The sequence below is a fragment of the Rhinolophus hipposideros genome (assembly GCF_964194185.1).
Source record: "Rhinolophus hipposideros genome assembly, chromosome: 4".
Classification (NCBI taxonomy): domain Eukaryota; kingdom Metazoa; phylum Chordata; class Mammalia; order Chiroptera; family Rhinolophidae; genus Rhinolophus; species Rhinolophus hipposideros.
This window is the reverse complement of record NC_138050.1, coordinates 1,367,412-1,388,326: the sequence shown is the minus strand read 5'-3', so window position 1 is coordinate 1,388,326 and position 20,915 is coordinate 1,367,412.

The window sequence follows — 20,915 nt, the reverse complement described above, 5'->3', positions numbered from 1 at the left end:
TTCATTGTGAGGAAGAGGTCTGCCTCTGGTTTCAGTCTTAAGGTGAACTTAAGATGTCTTTTCTGATGGATTTTTTTGTGACCCTTCCTTTAGAAAACTGAATGAGGCACACTGCTGGAAAGCTGGGTGGGTTGATCTGCAAGGTGGGGCCCCAGGCCCAATTGAGTGTTCCACAGAGAGAGTTCCCAGAGGTTTACCTCCTGCCCTCTGATTGTCCCCCAGGGTCACACCGGTAAGCAGAGCCCCAGCCTGTCAGGTGCTGTATAGCTGTGGGAGACTTGTGCCTTAATGGTCCTTTTATGGGATCTGCCACCAAAGTTCCTAGAGGCTCCATGTTTCATGTGCATAAAACTCACTTGGGAACTTTCATGGGTTGAATTGTGTTCCCCCAAAGTATGTGTTGATATCTGAACCTCAGTTACATTGGAACTAGGGTCTTTGCAGATGTGATCAAGTTAGGATGAGGTGATGAGGTGATAACTGGATGAGGGTGGGCCCTAATATAGTGACTGGTGTCCTTCTCAGAGGGAAATCTGGACACGACATAGGGAAAAAGTCATGTGGAGGGAAGATGGTCATGTGGCGATGGAGGCAGAGACTGGGGGGACGTACCTAGAAGCCGAGGCCAGCGTCTCTCCAGAGCTGTCGGAGGGAACCCAGCCCTGCTGGCACACTGACTTCAGACTTCCAGATGTAGAACTGTGAGGCGACAACTTTTTGTTGTGCTAAGCCACCTGGTTTGTGGAACTTTGTCACGGCAGCCTGAGCAAATTAACACAGTAACCTTGTTTAAAACGTATTCCTGGGCCCATGTGTAGATTCTGACTCATGGGGAGGGCTCAGAAAAGCGCTTTTTAAATAAAAAGCCTGTGAGGCAGATGTGGCACCTCACTGAGAGTGAGCCCCCGCCCAGACAGTGAGCTGGACTGAGGCACATCTGTCACCTTCAGCATCAGAACTACAGAGTGTTTGTAAGTGTTTTCATAGAACAGAAAGATACCACTAGGCACGGCAAATGATAAAACAACAACAACAACAACAACAAAACACTCTACTGGTTTCATAAGAGAGGGTGCAAAAGGAAAGTGTCTTGAGACAGTGTTATAGATCAGGCCTTACGATCTGCATACCTGTTTGGGCGAGGAGGTAGGCACTTGGATTCACACCTTGTCCTGTCTTCATTACCTTCTTTATCTTTAACATTCTCATGTTGACCCTATGAGGGGGGGTTGTTGTCTTGGACCAAAAGATCCAACCCAGTGGAGTTAGAAATATTGTTGCATAATCCCAGTGTGGTGGTATCAGGAGCTGGGGCCTTTGGGAAGTGACTGGGTTTAGACGAAGCCATGAGGATGGGCCCCCATGCTGGGATTGGTGTCCTCATACGAGGAGAGAGGTCAGAGCCTCATCTCTCTGCCTCATGACTGTAGCCTGGAAGAGGACTCTCGGCAGAACCAGCCGTGCAAGCACACTCACCTTGGACTTGTCCTCCGGAACTGTGAGGAATGTGTCTGTTGTTGAGCCCCTCCCTGCCTGTGGTATTTGTTACAGCAGCCTGAGCCGACATAGACACCAGGGCTTTTCCAAGGGCAGGGAAGAAGGGACACCTGATGCATTGTCTGACACACAAGGGGAACTCAGTAGGTGTTTTTGAGTTGATGGCAGTTAAACATGTTCTTAGCTCTTCCACTCAGTGTCCACTGGCCCCCAGCGAGTCTCAGAGACCAGCCCCAGTCTGTCTGTGCCTGTGCTTCCTTCTTCAGAACCAGTAGGGCCAGTGGGGTCTTCGGAGGGCATAACTCTGATTTGGACTCTTCCTCTTGCACTTAAAAAAAATTGTGATGAAAAAACATACTATAGAATGTAGCATCTTAACCATTTTTGAGTGTGCAGTTCAGTGGTGGTAAGCATCTTCATGTGGTTTTAAACAGACCTCCAGATCTTTTTCATCTTGTAAAACTCAAACTTTATATTTGTTAAGCAGTCCCTTCACCCTTGCCCCCAGCCTCTGGAGACCACCATACTGAATCTGACAACTGTAATTGCTGATGTAAGTGGGATCACACATATTTGTCCTCCTGTGACTGGCTTATTTCACTGAGAATAATGACCTCATAAAGGTCCACACATGATATTAGAAGGTGACAGGATCTCCTTCTTTTCTTAAGGCTGAATTAACACTTTATTATATGTCTACACCACATTTTGTTTATCCATTCATCTGTTGGACACGTGGATAGATTCTACCCCTTGACGATTGTCAGTAGTGCTGCTATGAACATGGGTGTGCAAATGTCTCTTTGAGAACTTGCTTTCAATTTTTGTTGTTGTTGTTAAATACCCAGAAGTGGGACTGCTGGGTCCTATGGTAGTTCTAGTTGTAATTTTTTCTTTTAATTTTTGTTGTTGTTGTTAAATACCCAGAAGTGGGACTGCTGGGTCCTATGGCAGTCCTAGTTGTAATGTTTTGAGGAAACTCCATAGCGGCTGCACCATTTTACAGTGCCACAAGGGTTCCAGTTTCTCCACATCCTTGCCAGCACTTGTTATTTTCTGTTTTTTTTTTTTTTTTTTTTTTTTTTTTTTAAATTTTTGGTAGTAGCTATCCTAAGGGTGTGAAGTGATTTTTCATTGTGGTTTTGATTTGCATTTCTCAGATGATCAATGATGTTGAGCATAATTTTTATACGCTCATTGGCTATTTGTATATCATCTTTGGAGAAACGTCTATTCAAGGCCTTTGCTCATTTTTACAGCTTATTTGATTTATTGTTGAGTTGTAGGAGTTCTTTACATATTCTGGATATTAACCCCTTATCAAATATATGATTTGCAAATATATTCTCCCATTCTGGGAGGTTTATGATGACTGATTCAATCTCCTTACTAGTAATTGGTCTGTACAGATTTTCTTCCTGATTCAGTCTTGGTAGGTTGTATGATTCTAGGAATTTATCCATTTTTTACAGGCTATCTGATTTGTTTGCATATAATTGTTTATAGTAGTCTCTTATAATCCTTAGTATTTCTGTGTTATCAAGTGTAATGTCTCCTCTTACATTTCTGATTTATTTGAGTCTTTTTCTTAGTTAATCTAGTTAAAGTTTTGTCAATTTTATTTATCTTTTCATAAAAGCAGCTCTTAATTTCATTGATCTTTTTAATTGCCTTGTTAGTCTCTATTTCATTTATTTCTGATCTGATCTTTGTTATTTCCTTCCTTCTAGTAACTTTGGATTTTGTTTGTTTTTCTTTTCTAGTTTCCTGAGGTTTAAATTTTGGTTATTTGAGATCTTCCTTGTTTCTTAACACAGACATTTATCGCTGTGAACTTCCCACTTAGAACTGCTTTTGCAGCAATTCTATGTTTGATATGTTGTATTTCCATTTTTATTTGTCTCAAGATATTTTTAAATTTCACTTTTGATTTCTTCTTTGACCCATTGGTTGTTCAGGAGTGTGTTGTTTAATCTCCACATAGTTGTGAAATTTCATTTTCCTTTTGTAATTGATTTCTAGTTTCATATCATGTGGTCAGAAAAGATGCTTTATTTGATTTGAATCTTCTCAAATTTATTGACTTGTTTTATGGCTTAACATGTGGTCTATCCTGGAGAATGTTCCATGTGGCATGAGTAGAATGTGTATACTGCTGCTCTTTGATGAAATGGTCTGTAAATATCTGTACCTCTGTCTGGTCTAATATGTAATTTATGATGTGTTTCCTTATTGATTTTCTGTCTGGATGATCTATCTGTTTCAAAGTAGGGTATTGAAGTCCCCTCCTATTATTGTGTTACTGTCTATTTCTTCCTTTAGGTCTGCTAATATTTGCATTATATATTTTGGTGTTCCTGTGTTGAGTGTATAAATATTTGTGTGTTAAATCCTTTAGTTAAATTGACTCTTTTATCATTATGCAACAAATCTTCTTTGTCTTTTATTATAGTCTTTGTATCAAAGTCTGTTTTGTCTGATATAAGTATAGCTACTCCTACTTTCTTTTGGTTAGCATTTGCATGAAAGTTTTCCCATCATTTCTTTCAGTCTCTGTGTGTCCTTATATCTAAAGTGAGTCTCTTTTTTTAAAATTTTATTTTATTGGGGAAGGGGAACAGGACCCCATTGGGCAACAGTGTGTACTTCCAGACCTTTTTTTTTTCCCCCAAGTCAAGTTGTTGTCCTTTCAGTCTTAGTTGTGGAGGGTGCAGCTCAGCTCCAGGTCCACTTGCTGTTGCTAGTTGCAGGGGGCACAGACCACCAGGGAGTCGAACTGGCAACCTTGTGGTTGAGAGGACCCATTCCAACCAACTGAGCCATCCGGGAGCTCAGCGGCAGCTCAGCTCAAGGTACCGTGTTCAATCTTAGTTGCAGGGGGCGCTGCCCACCATCTCTTGTGGGAGTCGAGGAATTGAACTGGCAACCTTGTGGTTGAGAGCTCATTGGCCCATGTGGGAATCGAACCGGCAGCCTTCAGAGTTAGGAGCATGGAGCTCCAACAGCCTGAGCCACCGGGCCGGCCCTAAAGTGAGTCTCTTTTAGGCAGCATTTGTTTGGTCTCCTGGTTGCACAAATCACATCACATTTGCGGACTCTCTTGGTCACAGAAAAAAACTCTACTTCTGACAATAAACAATTTCAAATTTGATTTGTGTGCTACTTAAACACACAAATCTCTGTGAAATTGATATCGACTGATTTTTCCAGTTGTGCTCAAGTCTACTTGCAATATGCCACAGGTTAGGCACCTGTCTCTCTAATATGCCTGAGTGCGCTTATCCCCTGGGATCATCAGAGCCAGGGACAGTGCTTGTGTTCACCTCAGCGCTCTGTGAAGCAGAGTTGCCATTGATCTTTTCTTGAAGTGTTGGATTTGCTCCTCACTCCTCTGCTTGAAATGTCTTCCCCAGAGACCTATCATTTCATCGTCAAATATTCATTTGTGCATGTCTTGAAAATTTATTGTGTTCTCACACATTATGTGTCATCTTAAGCCAGGGAGAAAACATCTTCGACCCTCTGGCACTTTCAAAAGCAGCCACAGGGTCCCTAATCTCTGTGTTTGAGAGGCAGTGAAGTGTCAGAAAAAGCAGAGGAATATGAATTGAGAGGGGGCTGGATTCTAATTCTTGGTCTATTGCTAATACACTGTGTGATCTTCAGGAAGTATTTAACTTTTCCAGGCTTCTTTTTTCTTATTTAAAGTGAAAACTAATGGTGAGAAATATCAACATCTTTCATTTGTTGGATGCTCACTCTGTGCCAGACTCTATGTTAAGTGTTTTACATACATTTTTCTTTTGATCTTGACAGCAATTCTTTTAAAGATTAGTTGTTTTTATTCCTATTTTATGGCTGAAGAAATTGAAGCTGAGAGAGTTAAGCAATATGCTTTGCTGATAAGTGACAGAGCTGGGATCAAAACTCAGGTTGATCCATTAAGTTGTATGATTAGGTCACCTCTAGGGTTCTTTGCAGTTATGATATTCCATGAATATACCACATTGTAGAAGGTCTAGAGAAATCTCTGAGCTCTTGTGGTTAATAGTGTTTGAGCTGCAGCATTGCATAAATATAAGACTAAAAAGAAAATCGTACTATTTATGAGGAGCTTAACGTATTAAGTACCTTAGGTACGTCATTTTTCAGACAATGTCTCTTTAATAGCAGTCTCCATTCCTTCTAGAATTTTAGTTTGATATTTGTTGGACATTTTATCCTCCATGTATTTTTATCTCTTTTTCTCTTCCTGTACTGTATTCTGTATAATATCTTCATGTTCATCTTCAATTTACTAATTCTTCCTTCAGCTTTGTCTAACAGTCTCTCTCTCTCTTTTCTTTTTAAATTAAAGTTTATTGGGGTGACAATTGTTAGTAAAGTTACATAGATTTCAGATGCACAATTCTGTATTACATCATCTATAAATCACATTGTGTGTTCACCACCCAGAGTCAGTTTTCCGTCCATTACCATATATTCTACCCTCTGGGTAAATATTGTCTGAGTCTATGAGTTTTTGTTTCTCATTTGTTTGTCTTGTTCTTTTGTTGTTTTTGGTACATATACCACATATCAGTGAAATCATACTGTTCTCTGATTTTTCTGTCTGACTTATTTCGCTTAGCATTATAATCTCAACATCCATCCATGTTGCCACAAATGGTCCTATTTCATCTTTTCTTACTGCCAAAAATATTCCATTGTGTATATATACCACACTTCTTTATCCATTCATCTATCGAAGGACATTTTGGTTGTTTCCATGTCTTGGCCACCGTAAACAAAGCTGCAGTGAACACTAGTCTTTATGTATAAATGTTTTCAGATTTTTTGGGAAGATACCCAGGAGAGGGATTGCTGGATCATATGGTAATTCTATTCTTAATTTTTTGAGGAACCTCAATACTACTATCCATAGCGGCTGCACAAGTCTGCATTCCCACCAACAGTGTATGAGGGTTCCTTTTTCTCCACAGTCTCTCCAACACTTGTTATTATTTGTCTTGTTGATGATAGCCATTCTAACTGGGGTGAGGTGATATTTCATTGTGGTTTTCATTTGCATTTCTCTGATGATTAGTGATGTCGAGCATTTTTTCATATGTCTATTTGCCATTTGTATTTCTTCTTTGGAGAAATGTCTCTTCAGGTCCTCTGCCCATTTTTCAATTGCGTTGTTTGTTTTTTTTGTTGTTGAGTTGCATGAGTTCCTTGTATCCAATATTTTGGATATTAGCCCCTTATCAGAGACACTGTTTGCAAAAATCTTCTCCCATTCAGTCGGTTGCCTCTTTATTTTGTCGATGGTTTCTTTTGCCGTGCAGAAGCTTTTAAGTTTCATATAGTCCCATTCGTTTACTTTAGCTTTTACTTCCCTTGCCTTTGGAGTCAAATTCATAAAATGCTCTTTGATCCCAAAGTCCATAAGTTTAGTAGCCATGTTTTCTTCAATGCAGTTTATTGTTTCAGGTCTTATGCTTAAGTCTTTGATCCATTTTGAATTTATTTGAGTATATGGTGACAGATAGCAGTCCAGTTTCATTCTTTTGAACGTGACTTTCCAATTCTCCCAGCACCATTTATTAAAGAGGCTGTCTTTTTTCCATTGTATGTTTTGCTTCTTTGTCAAAAATTATTTTTCCATATTTATGTGGTTTAATTTCTGAGTTCTCAATTCTATGCCATTGGTCTATGTGTCTGTTTTTCTTCCAGTACCATGCTGTTTTGATTATTGTTGCCCTGTAATACAAACTGAAGTCAGGGAGTGTGATACCTCCAGTATTGTTTTTTTTTCTTATGATTACTTTGGCTATTGGGGGTCTTTTTTAGTTCCATACAAATCTGATGATTTTTTTGTTTTATTTCTTTAAAAAATGCCATTGGGATTTTGATGGGGATTGCATTAAATCTGTGTATTGCTTTGGGTAATATGGCATTTTTAACTATGTTGATTCTTCCAATCCATGAGCATGGAATGTCTTTCCTTTTCTTTGTGTCTTCTTCAATTTCTTTAAAAAATATCTCATAGTTTTCAGCATATAGATCTTTCACATCCTTGGTTAAGTTTATTCCTAGATATTTTCTTCTTTTTTTGCAATTGCAAAAGAAATTTTTTTATTTCTTGTTCTCACATTTCATTATTAGTATATAGGAATGCAATGGACTTATGTACATTGATTTTGTAGCTGGCAACTTTACTGTATTCCTTTATTGTTTCTAATAGCCTTTTGGTGGAGTCTTTGGGGTTTTCTGTATATAACATCATGTCATCTGCAAAGAGTGACAATTTAACTTCATCATTCCAAGTTTGGATGCCTTTTATTTCTTTGTCTTGCCTGATTGCCCTGGCGAGGACTTCCAACACAATGTTGAAAAGCAGAGGAGATAGGGGACAGCCCTGTCGTTTTCCTGAATGTAGAGCAAAGGGCTTCAGTTTTTCACCGTTAATTATATTAGCTGAGGGTTTGTTATAATATGGCCTTTATTATGTTAAGGTATTTTCCTTCTATGTCTATTTTATTAAGTGTTTTAATCATAAATGTATGTTGTTTCTTGTCAAACATTTTCTCTGCATCAATTGATATAATCATATGACTTTTGTTTTTTGTTTTGTTTATTTGATGTATCACATTAATGGATTTCGATATATTGAACCATTCTTGTGCCCCTGGGATGAACCCCACTTGATCGTGATGAATAATCTTTTTAATGTATTGTTGCATTCGATTTGCTAGAGTTTTGTTTAGGATTTTTGCATCAGTGTTCATCAGAGATTTTGGTCTGTAGTTTACTTTTTTTGTGTTGTCCTTATCAGGTTTTGGTATCAGGGCAATGTTTACCTAATAATGAGTTAGGGAGTATTGTCTCTTCTTCAGTTTTTTTGGAAGAGTTTGAGTAGGACAGGTATTAGATCCTCTTTCAAGGTTTGGTAGGATTAACTACTGAAGCCATCTGGTCCCGAACTTTTGCCTCTGGGAAAGTTTTTGATGACTGATTCAATTTCCTTACTGATGATTGGTCTATTTATATTTTCCAATTATTCATGATTCAGCCCAGGAAGGCTATATGTTTCTAAGAACTTGTCCATTTCTTCTAGGTTATTGAATTTGGTGGCATATAGTCCTTCATAGTATTCTTGGATGATCCTTTGTATTTCTGTGGCATTCGTGATAACTTCCCTTCTTTCATTTCTGATTTTATTAGTGTCTTTTTTTATCTTAGTGAGTCTAGCCAAGGGTTTGTCAATTTTATTAATCTTTTTAAAGAACCAGCTCTTTGTAACATTAATCTTTTTTGTTGTCTTTTTGTTCTCTATTTTATTTAGTTTTGCTCTGATTTTTATTATTTCCTTTCTTCTGCTGACCTTGGGTTTCACTTGTTCTTTTTCTAGTTCTCTAGGGTGTAACATGAGGTTATTTATTTGGGATTTTTCTTGTTTCTTGAAATAGGCCTGTAATGATACAAATTTCCATCTTAAAACTGCTTTAGCTGCGTTCCAAAAATTTTGTATTTTCATTGTCATTTGTTTCTATCTATGTATCTTTTGAGCTCTCCTATTTCTTCTTTGATATAGTCATTCTTTAAAAGTACATTGTTTTATAATTTTATATATATAATGTGATGGCTCAGTGTGAGGTCGAAGGGATAGTGGATGGGGGGAGGGGGGTTCACAGTGTGAGGGATATAAATGATGAACATCTAAGTATTACCTTGTCTTGTACACCTGAAACTAATAAATAAATAAATTTAAAAAAAGTACGTTGTTTAATCTCCACACATTTGTGGTTTTTCCTGCTTTTGTTTTGTAGTTGATACCAATTTCAAAGCCTTGTGATCAGAGAATATGCTTGGTATGATTTCAATCTTCTTAAATTTGCTGAGGCTGATTTTATGTCCCAATATATGGTCTATCCTTGAGATGTTCCATGTGCACTAGAAAAAAATGTATAGCCAGATGTTTTAGGATGAAGTGCTCTATAAATGTCAATTGTGTCCATTTCATCTAATTTGTCATTTAAGGCTGCTATTTCTTTGTTTATTTTCTGTTTGGATGACCTATCCATAGCTGTCAATGATGTATTTAGGTCCCCTAGTCTAATTGTGTTTTGGTCTATTTCTCCCTTTAGTTCTGTCAGTAGTTGCTTGGTATATTTTAATGCTCCCTGATTGGGGGCATAAATATTGATGACTGTTATGTCTTCTTGTTGTATAGTCCCCTTCATCATTATGAAATGTCAATCTTTGTCTCTTGTTACCTTTTTTTGTCCTGAAGTCTGTGTCATCTGATATCAGTATGACTACACCTGATTTTCTCTGGATACCATTTGCTTGGAGTGTCAATTTCCACCCTTTCACTTTGAGTCTGTTTGTCCTTGTAGCTGAGATGTGTCTCTTGGAGGCAGCATATGATTGTGTTTAGTTTTTTGATCCATTCTGCTACTCTGTGTTTTTTTTATTGGTGAGTTCAGTCCATTTACTTTTAGGGTGATAATTGATATGTGAGGATTTCCTATCATTGTATCTTTAGTTTTCTGATAAGACTGTATCTCCATTATTTCTTTCGCTTTTCGTTGTTGTCTATTATTTCTGTGTGGTGGTATTCTATGATGTTTCCCTCTGTTTCTTCTTTTATTACAGTATATATTTCAGTTCTGAATTTTTTTGAGTGGTTACCCTTAAGTTTATGTAAAAGAAAGTTTGATATTTAGAGTATTCCATTTTCTTCAGCATGCTTACTTTCTCCATTCCCATATTCTGGTTCAGGCCTTTACTCTCCCCCCTTTTATGTTTTGGTTGTCACAAATTATCCCCATTGATGGTGGTCGAATAGGCTCCTTTAGTATTTCTTGTAGTGCAGGTCATGTGTTAGAAAATTCCTCTGTTTCTGTATGTCTGCAAAGGTCTTTATTCCTCCTTCATATCTAAAGGAGATCTTTGCTGGATACATTATTCTTGTCTTATAATTTCTCTCTTTCAATAGTTTGAATATTTGGTTCCACTCCCTCCTGTCTGTTAGAGTTTCTGATGAAAAACTGATGATATTCTAATGAGCTTTCCTTTGTAGATTACCATCTTCTTTTCCCTAGGTGCCTTGAGGATTGTTTCTTTGTCATTGATTTTTGACAGCTTCAATACAATGTGCTTTGGAGAAGGCCTGTTGGGGTTGAGGTAATTAGGTGTTCTATTTGCTTCTTGGATTCGAGGAGCAGTTCTTGCCAGAAGTTTGGGAAGTTCTCATCGACTATTTATTTGAATATACTCTCTGTTCCCTTCTCTCTTTCTTCTCCTGGTGGTATGCCCATTATTCTTATATTGTTTTTTCTGATGGAGTCAGAAAGTTCTTGTAGAGTTCTTTCATTTCTTTTAGGTCTCAAGTCTCTTTCTTCATCCATCTGTGTCATTTTCAGATTTCTATCTTCGATGTCACTGATTCTTTCCTCCATCTGGTCATCTCTACTACCTATGCTAGCTATTTTATTCTTCATTTCTTTTATTGAGTTTTTCATCTCCAGAAATTCTATTGGTTCTTTTTAAAATTTCAAATCTTTGGTAAAATGTTCATGTTGTTGTTTGTGTTTCTGAGTTCATTAAACGGCCTGTCTGTGTTTTCTTGCATCTCATTTAGTTTTTTTAAGAACTGCAATCTTGAAAATCTCTGTCATTGAAGTCACATATTTCCATATATTTAAGTTCATTTTCTGGAGACTTTTCATTTTATTTCTGAGCTGTCCTGTTGCCTTGGTTATTCATCGCAATTAATGATTTATTATTTCTCTTGCTAGACATCTACAGGTTTGGGTTCTGCAACAGGTTGATAGAAAAAGGTCTTTCTTTTGTTTTCTAGTCGGTGTTGGCAGAATGTTTTATTTTCTCTCCTACTGCAGTCTTTTCTGTCTCACACTGTAGTGTCATGTTTTCTCTTTACTATTCTGGCGTCTTACACAATGGGGGGATTCCCTGGAAGGCGGGCTTCTCCTCTGTGAATAGTTTGCCTGGGTCATAGGGTGCTGCCTCTGTGGGGGGATGTGGAGAGCTTCTGAGGGTCCAAACCTCTTCCTGCACCAGATTCAGAACATGTACTTCAGCAGTTCTGTTTATTCCTGCAGGGGTCCGCCCAAATAGGTGGAGAGAGGGGCCGGGTCAGTTGTGAGAAGTGGCCCAGAGCAGTGGCAGCGACCACTGCCACAGCCGGTGTTGCTTCCACAGCTCCCTCCCCTTTGCCGCAACTAGTTGGGCTGCGAATCTATGTCTGCTTATCACAGTTCTCAGAACTGCAAATATTCTGTTCTTTTGATCTGACACTGCTACTGTTCTGCTTCTAGCACCGGGCAGGTGGGGATGGGGCGAGCTTTGGGAGGGTAGGAAGGGGGCGACTAGTCTTAGTGCCTAAGGCTTCCGTTCTCTGCGGCTGTGAGAGCTTAAACCACCGTTTTCAGCCACTTCCCTCAGTCTTCTCTCCGAGGTCTCTGCCTTGAGCGTTGGGTTTAGCTGTGTTATATGCTGTCCCCTCAGCCCTGTGGGCCATAAATGGAGCCTTAACAGTCCGAGTTCCTTCATCTCTCACAGCTGTGGTAGTTCTGGGATGCAGCAAGCTCAGAGCATGGAGCTAGGTCTGCATCCTGCACCAGCGCGGCTTTGTCTCCACACTACTGCCTTCCCTCCTCTTCTGCTTGCGCAATTTGCCCACCTTTAGGTGAATTCAGTAGTGAGACTCTTCATCTTTCCTGAATGCTGTGCATGGAGTCCTTTGTGGAGTTATAGTTGTTCAGTTTGTTGTAAATTCTAGTGGAGAGTTCAAAAGTCTCTTTTCACTCTGCCATTTTTATGACGTCACCTAAATTCCTTTTTTTTAAATTCTAATAGTGTCTTGAACTCATCACTGGGGTGTTTTATTTTAATCAATTTTACTTTTTATTGCTATAAGCTCTATGTATAGTTAAGCCTGCTTATTCCTTTTCAAAAATAGCATCTTGTGTTTCTTACATTTTGTTTTTGTCTTAAATTATTTAAAATTTTATTTTTTCCTGTCTTTATACAATAGTTCTATTATCAGAAGTGCTTAAGAATTGAATACTGCTGTTTATTTTGTCTGCTGACTCCCATTGATGGTGGTTTCTTTCTTCGTATACTGGTGTGAACTGGGGTTTAAGAATCAGGGAAGTTGTGCATTGGTTTTCCAGGTGGTCCAAGATTTCATGATCTCCCAGCTTCTGAGAGACCTGACCTGGGCTTTGAATTCCCCGAGGGGCCTTATTTTTAAAACCCAATCAGAGATAGAAATGCTTTCTCTCTTTCTCTGTCTATTCTGGGGATGAGTTGTCCCCTAGTCAACTGTTTCTCTGAGTTCTCGTTGAGAGTTGTATCTTCATGTGGGAGTTTTGATTTCATCTGCAGGCTCTCTGGGTACCTGAGATTGCTCCTCCCTCCACTGCTCTTTGCTGTCACAATGGAGCTCACACAGTTCTCACTCTGGTTTTTGTTTCCCTCTTCACTTCTGGCCTTTGAGGAGCTCCCGCCTTCCCCCCCTTTTTTGAGAACCCAGATAGGCATTCAAAAGGAATTTTATATTTTATGTAGGATCCTAAATTGTATTATAGTGGGTATGTTTCCAGGTTATTAAATCATTAATGTTGTTAGAAACAGAAATTCGGTATTTATTAACTATAAATATCATAATAGTCTTGAAGGCAAGCATGGTTATGTGCAGTTGGCCAGTAGGAAAGTACTTAAGAGAAGTTTGATCACTTGCCCACGGGTAGTTGAAGGAGTCCAGACTTTTCTTACTCAGCCAGTGCTCTTCCCAATACATTCAGGCCAGGACTTGTGGCTGGGAGTGAGCCCTGAATGGAAAGAAAGGTGCCAGAAAGAAGAATGGGGTCCTCTCTGTGGCATACTCTCCCTACCTCACAAGTTTCCTAGGAGCAGACTTGGACCCTGGGTCATCCAGCGCTGTGAAATTGGGGCACCAACAACATGTCATCTAGTGATAAACATGGATATGCTTGGAAAGAGAAGAAGTTGGCTCACAGAGCATAGAGAAACAGTTCCTCATGAGCTCTTTATTAGACAGAAGACACAGGTACATGTAGTGGTACTCTGAGGAATGCCACACCACAGGGAAGTCTGCCTGAAGGTGACCTCAGGAAACAGTGGTGGCCAAGGGCAAAGAGGCAAGATCAGTGCTGTGTGTGAGGCGACGCCCACGTCTCCTGCAAGCATGGCCATCTTCCTTCAGACAGGCTTGCTCCCACTAGACCCTTCAGATCAATCCAGAGCTCAAGTTAGGAAATTTAAAACCAGGGGCTCTGAAAACGGATCCCTCATCTCTATTTTCAGCAACATCTCTTCCTCCTTGTATTTCAGTTTCCCAAGGGCCTCAACCCCAATGAAGCCGTCAGTTGGTAAAGGTATTAGGTGTAGGCTGTGTTAAATGATTCTGGACTTCTAGGCAAGGACGGTAAAGCGAATGTCCACACTCAGCTCTCCTCCCTCCGGTAGCACTGCTAAGTGAACCATGAGATGACGATGTTAAAAAAACATATACTACCAGGTCAAAAAGAAGAGGGGAGGAGATGGTGCACACTTGCACTTGAATGTGTCGTGAGGAGGTTTACTGAACGAGAGGAGAATTTGCAATTGAATTAATAAGAACATAGAAATGTAAGTCAAGGGAGAGAGTGTTAAAAGTCAAATAAGTAAAGGAAAAAAGTGTTTCCAGGGAAAGCAAATAATTGTGTCAGCAAAGGAAAGTAATATAACATGGATAATCTGTGAATAGCATTTGCACTGATATAAGAATATAATCTCTGAAAAGTGGTCAGAGATAAATTCCCGTATAACTGAATTGGAAAGATGGTAGAAAGGAAGTGTGTGTGTATCTGTTTGTCTGTCTGTGTGTGTATATGTATCCGTGTGTGTATGTGTCTGCGTGTGTCTCTGTATGTGTGTGTCTGTGTGTCTCTCTGTGTGTGTTTGTATGTGTGTGTGCATGTGTCTCTGTGTCTGGGTGTCTCTGTGTCTCTGTGTGTCTGTCTGTGTGTGTCTGTGTATGTGTTTCTATTTGTGTGTGTGTGTGTGTGTGTCTGCATGTTTGTGAGTCTGTGTGTGTTTGCGTGTCTGTGTTGATTTCTGTGTGTGTCTGTGTGTTTGTGTGTGTGTATCTGTATGTGTGTGTGTATGTGTGTGTTTATATGTCTGTGTGTCTGTGTGTTTTTGTGTGTCTCTGTGTGTGTGTGTCTGTGTATGTGCTTGTTTAGGAATAGGCTGAGAGTCAACAGATACATGGCCTCTTGACTGTCTCCACACGTGGACTTCGGGCTTTACAAAGGATGACTCATTTCATCTTCATGGCTTCTATGATGTAGATATCCTGTAATACCCCCATTTGATAGCTGAGGAAACTGAGGCACACATATGTGAAGTAATTTGCACAAGGTTATATACACAGTTAGTAAGTGACATGGCCAGGATTCTGACTCAGGAGTTCTGGCTCCAGAGTCTGCGTTGTAACCAATATGTTACGCTATGTCTAAAAAAATCTTTGCGGTTGATGATTTAAATTAAACAGAATTTTAACATTGGGCGTAGGGGAGGTGGAGGGGAGGAAGAAAGCGTTCTCCTTCTTCCCACTGACAAATCAGGGCTGGAATATATGTATAGAATCATGATGTTTAATTAGGGCACTCATGGAATTTACTGGTGGTAAACATGTATTTGGTTTCCAGCTCTTTGCAAAATGCAAACAAGCCTTGTGCTTGTTGTCTTAGGGTTGTATCTTGGCACTAGCTCCCAGATGGCCAGATGAGAACTGAGAAGCTGCAGGAGGAAGAGTTTAATTGAATAGCTGTAAAATTAATAGAGTCTTTCTTCAGTGCCTTCTATCTTTCTTTCCATCTCTCCCTGCTTGAGTGGGGATTAGAAATTGGACGAATGTGAGTAAAACAGGAGTCTGGGAAGTGCTGTGTGTGATGCTGGCGGCACCCCGCTCTGAGTGGTTACGCAGATTGTGTAACAGGGAGGGGCTTAGCGAGGGAAAGGAGGACTAAAGAGAAATGCTAAGTGACTCTGTTGGTGGCTAGAGTTCATTTTAAATAGAAATATTCATGGAGATCCATACATTTCTTTCTGTCCTCCAGCACTTAAGAACCAGAAAAACTTGGATGAAACAACTGTGATTTTTTTTTTTTTTAGTATAACGTATCCTGAGAATATATATAATTTTCTTTGCACATCACTGGATATTTAGTTGTAGAGACAGTAAATGTGATAAAACTACATAGAAGGGGGCATGGTTTGAAGTAACTAATTGGGTACATGTTGTTTAATTATGAGGATTACATCCTTCAAAATATTAAAAACACTCATATTTTCTATCTCAGATAGTCCATATCACAGTCATGTCAGCGACTGTTGCCTGTTCTGTTTGGTGAAGGCATTAGAACTGCAGAACCAGCAGCTTTTGGGTGGAACTGATCAACTCTGTGAAAAATCTCATGTGTTTTAGTTTATACTTTTGGATGGGACCAGAGGCTAAAGGATCGGATTGTCATCACTGGGGTGGGATGTTGCCCCAGCACCCCACCAGAGTGGGAAGGGATGGGGCAGGGATGTCTTTATTTAGCTCTCATCGAAGACTGAGTTTTTAAAATTAACTTGGAGTTCCCTTTCTGCTTGGGCAGCAGGGAGATGCCACTGCCAGGAGTTGAAGAGGTCACTCCCCACATTGTATGAATTTGTAGAGTATTTTCGAGCTGTTCCATAAGTTGCTTGATCTTAAGTGACCTGGAGGTTTCATGATATGACCAGGTACCAAGGACCTGATACGGAGGATGAGCTGCAGACTGTCCCCATCGGAGGTTTGAACTCTTGAGACCAGCAGCATGCACACGTACAGGTCTAGCCAGGGGCCGACATGCTTCCTTCAGGACAGATATGGTGCCACAAAGTGGCAGTCACCTCTTACGGAATATCTTTCCTGGTCCCTAGGTATTGCTGCGTCACCCCCATTCTCCCAGGGCACCTTCTGGTGCTGAGGAAAGCTGCGGTTCTCTGACAGAGCACGGGCGGGTCTGAGCCACCATGAGCTGTGCCCCTGGAGCTTGTGCTTCCTTGGATCAACACTTCATCTGTAACGTGCGTTCGGAGAGCAAGCACACAGGGGAGCAGCCCCACATGCACAGGGCCTGGGGCTCCGCAGTGTTTAGCAAGCACCAGCCGGCCCGTAATGCCAGTGCTTTCCCGGGGTGCGTGGTGAAGCTGGTCTCTGTGGCACCAGGCTTTAGGAACTAACCTTTCCTTTGGGAAGCATGGCTGATCGGAGTTGGTGAAAAGCATCCCTGTCTGTTCCAGATGTCGCCGCTTTGCCTCGTTCATTTCACTCGCCTTTTCAACACATGCCTTCACCCTTAGAAAATCACTGTGTCAGAGGCTGGCAATATATTTTAAAGTATGATGGCGAGAAAAGTGTGGGAGAAAGTGTGTCTGGGTGGCCAAGCCGGTGTCCCAAACCACATCAATCTCAGTGAAGCCTGACATTGGAGCAACGGGTCTGCCTGGGAGCTGCGTGGGGACTTGGGGGGCTGCTCGGGGTGGGGGACACCGGCTTCCAGACCATAGGTGTCTGCTCACATGTGCAGGAGCCTGCCCCCGATTAGTGTCTGGGCTCCACGCACAGATGGGGACACACGGAGGAGACGTTGCCTTGCTAGTCTCTGCACCCTAGGCCTCAGGGACACTCACTGCTGAGCCCCACAGCAAAGGCAGTGCCCACAACGGCGACAGGGACATGCTCCTCCCTTGGCAGAGATGGGGCAGGCCTGTCCAGTGGCTTCTATTGCCATTGAAGCAAGGCTGTATTTGGTGGCCGGTAGGGGTGGGGTAGGGGTGGTCCCTTGGAACCCACATCTCTGCCGTCCACAGGGACAGCTTTTGTGCAGACAGCTGGGTTATGTCCCCAGCGGTGGAGTCTGCGGTGGCCGTGGCAGGGTTAGCGTGCTGTGAGCTCGCACAGCATGGCTGCTTCAGGGCCCTCAGAGCCGTGGGTGGTAGAGCTTGGTTGGAGCAGGAATGGTGGGGCAGGGAGGGGACAGGCTCTGTGGGCGCACCGAGGGGATGTGGACCCAAACACTCCTTGGGGTTCCTTGAGAGGGGTCATGTTTGAGGAGAGACTGGGGTTCTGGGATGGTGACTGTCGCTGGGCTGCATTTGTAAGTTATCGTGCATTTGTGTACAGATTTATATTGAGGAGACCAATGGCAAAAGGAGACTGACAGGCAGTTGACTAAGATGATAGATGTGCCTGTATAACCCAAGAACTCAGAGAATTGGAAAAACCACACAAAAAAACAAAAAAACAAAACAAAAAAAACAAAGACAGGAATGATATATTTAGTAGAAAAATGCAAGCCAGACTTCAGAGCCGGAAATCCACTTAGACCTGTGGCCTGAGGGAAAGCACTTGTCTGGAGACAGGGTGGGGTGCACTGGGAGAAGCTGAGCAGATGGGGATCCGGGGAAGGAGCAGAAACACATGCCAACTGGAGGAACTGTTTATGTCACTGGCCAGGGACTCAGGGAGGTTTAGGGAGTGCTGGGCCTGGAGTGGAGTTGTGTGTGTATGTGCGTGTGCATGTGTGTGTGTGTGGTGTGTATGCATGTGTGGTGTGTATGTGTGTGTGTGGTGTGTATATATTTGTATATATTTGTGTGTGTGTATATGTGTGTATGGTGTATGTATATATATATACGCATATGTGTATGGTGTGTATGCATGTGTGATGTACACACATACATGTACATATTCGCATGTCCATATGTGTATATATAAGTACACATGTGTGGCGTGCACATGTGTGTATATATGTGTGGTATATGTGTGTGTACATATATGCATGTGTGCATGACCATGTGTGCTTAGGCACATGCGTGGTGGAGGGTATGGTGTGTACACTGGAAGATCACACCAATTTCTTCTGAAACCAGGAAGGGCAACTGGAAGGACCATTGCCAGCTATGCTCGCTCTGTGGGAGCTTTAGAACTAGGGTGAAGAGTCAGAAAACTCCCAATTGGGTAAGGTGAGTTTTGGGGAGCTGTTGTCCATCTGCCCTGGTCCATGGTCACGTCTGTAGTTGGTTTGGGACAGTGCATGTCCTGCACACCAGGGATGAAGGAAGGGCTTTATGATGTACCTGTCTTGCAGCTGTTTGTGGGTGGGTAGTCTTGAGTTCCATGTCGATAGGTGACCCTGCTCATGTTTGCATGACTTCAAATATCAAGTCCACCACTTTAGTTAAAGCTGAATCAACTACTGGAATGTTGTGACTTTATCCTGGTGCTTCAAGTATTTGCCTGAATCAGCTGAGATGGCTTGGAGGTGCTGACAGATATGACAGTTCTCAGGTGGGCGACATGTGCCCCCCACACGGGGCATGTGAAGACCATCAAACAGAACCAGCAATTTAGTGTTGGCAGTCAGCCAACGTGAAAGAGGTGGGAACTCTTTCTTTTAGAAAGTTGGTTGATTGCTTTTCAAGATAAATGCCACAAATGTGTCTTCTTCAGGTTCCCAAATATTTAATTTCATCTGGAAGCACATGGAGAGGAGGTGGGGGGAGTGAAAAGGTGAGGTGTGGGGGGCTCTCAGCAGCTGGGGCCATCAGACAAACAGCATCACTGTCTCTGCAGTTACAGTGGCTCCTTCATCTAGGTTTTATGTGCGCCTGAGTTTTTGCCCACAGCACTCTGATAATGTCCTTGGTCAGACTGTGGGACTTTCCCAGACTTCTCACCAAGTCTATAAAACTCCCTGTTATGATGTCCTTCTTTTTTTAAAATAAGCGTGGGAACTTGGAACTCACCTAAACAGACAGAGAGGCACAAGTGCTGTCACAAAGTCCCAACCAGGTTGGTCTAGTCACCGGTGAATGTGTTGTGTTGAAGCCACGCCTCAGGAAGCAAGTGAATGGAAAGATAATGGAGACACATGGAGAGTTCACACCCCCAGTGACAGCAGAGCCCAAAACACAATTTTAAACATAGGAGGAGAGAACAGTGTGCCGGGGTCCTTGAAGCAGTCTGGCTCAGCCCACGTCACACCATGCCTCGTGGTTGTGCCTAAGTAAATGCCCTATTGTGGCCAGCTGGTGCCATGCCTGCTTGGTGGGGTCTTTTGCACAACTGGCCAATAGCTCGCTTCTCACCATGAGTTTGTGGTGTTTTACAAGGCCGTGCTTTGAGGTGAGTGAATACACACATCTTTGAGGGGTGCGTTGTGACCATCTTCCTATTGTCTGTTGTTCTTCTGCATGTTGTGTCACCCACTATCACAGTGCCTGAAGTTCAAGACGTCCATGGTCGCTTAGAAGAAGACCATACCAGAAAAGAGTTTTCCCTTGGCTCCCGAAAATTCAACTTGAATGAGACTATCCCCGTGTGGGTTCGGGACTTCTCATGTGAAGAGCAACCCAGAGGTGGCATTCCTTCCTGGTAGGCCTCAGGGCACTCCACGGCAGCCTCAGGAAGTACCCCCACACATGGTGGGTGACAGACACGTCACGGCAGCCTCAGGGAGCACACACACTTGGTGGGTGACAGACACGCCACAGCAGCCTCAGGGAGCACACACACATGGGGGGTGACAGACACGCCACAGCAGCCTCATGGAGCACGCACACATGGTGGGTGACAGACACGCCACAGCAGCCTCAGGGAGCACACACACATGGGGGGTGACAGACACGCCACGGCAGCCTCATGGAGCACACACACGGGGGGTGACAGACACGCCACGGCAGCCTCAGGGAGCACGCACACATGGGGGGTGACAGACACGCCATGGCAGCCTCATGGAGCACACACACATGGGGGGTGACAGACATGCCACGGCAGCCTCAGGGAGCACGCACACTTGGTGGGTGACAGACACGCCACGGCAGCCTCATGGAGCACACACACATGGGGGGTGACAGACACGCCACAGCAGCCTCATGGAGCACGCACACATGGTGGGTGACAGACACGCCACAGCAGCCTCAGGGAGCACACACACATGGGGGGTGACAGACACGCCACGGCAGCCTCATGGAGCACACACACGGGGGGTGACAGACACGCCACGGCAGCCTCAGGGAGCACGCACACATGGGGGGTGACAGACACGCCATGGCAGCCTCATGGAGCACACACACATGGGGGGTGACAGACATGCCACGGCAGCCTCAGGGAGCACGCACACTTGGTGGGTGACAGACACGCCACGGCAGCCTCATGAAGCACGCACACATGGGGGGTGACAGACACGCCACAGCAGCCTCAGGGAGCACGCACACATGGTGGGTGACAGACACGCCACAGCAGCCTCAGGGAGCACGCACACTTGGTGGGTGACAGACACGCCACAGCAGCCTCAGGGAGC